This window comes from Cariama cristata, unplaced genomic scaffold (genome assembly GCF_000690535.1).
Source record: "Cariama cristata isolate BGI_N322 unplaced genomic scaffold, ASM69053v1 scaffold15129, whole genome shotgun sequence".
NCBI classification, from domain to species: domain Eukaryota; kingdom Metazoa; phylum Chordata; class Aves; order Cariamiformes; family Cariamidae; genus Cariama; species Cariama cristata.
Genome location: NW_009635372.1, coordinates 48,319 through 48,628, shown reverse-complemented (window position 1 = coordinate 48,628; position 310 = coordinate 48,319). Strand labels below are relative to the sequence as shown.

The window sequence follows — 310 nt, the reverse complement described above, 5'->3', positions numbered from 1 at the left end:
CCCCTACGGCTCCAGTTGGTCCATACATCCCTCTCAGGACGGACATCGCTGCGGTGACCTCGGGCACCACCCGTACTCACTTCATCACCCCTGGAGCTCGGACCACACCTGCTTACCGGGATGCCCTTTCCAGCAACGGGTGCTCCCCTCTGCGTGGGGCGGGATGCGCCCGGCCCCCAGCCGTGGTACGCAGAGGATGGGTCGGAGGAGCCGCTGCCTCCCTGACGGTGCTCAGCATGCACAGGTCCTGGAGACTCAGCACCGTGTTTCGCCGCAGGCCGCAGCGCTTCCCCCCGACCCCCTTCGCTCG

The 310-nt window shown here is 67.7% G+C and overlaps 1 protein-coding gene across 1 annotated transcript in view; it reads left to right on the top strand.

The window, feature by feature from the left end:
* Positions 1-310, top strand: part of ZC3H12D (zinc finger CCCH-type containing 12D) — a 9,483-nt gene that overhangs the window by 8,871 nt on the left and 302 nt on the right. The window lies entirely within an intron of this gene.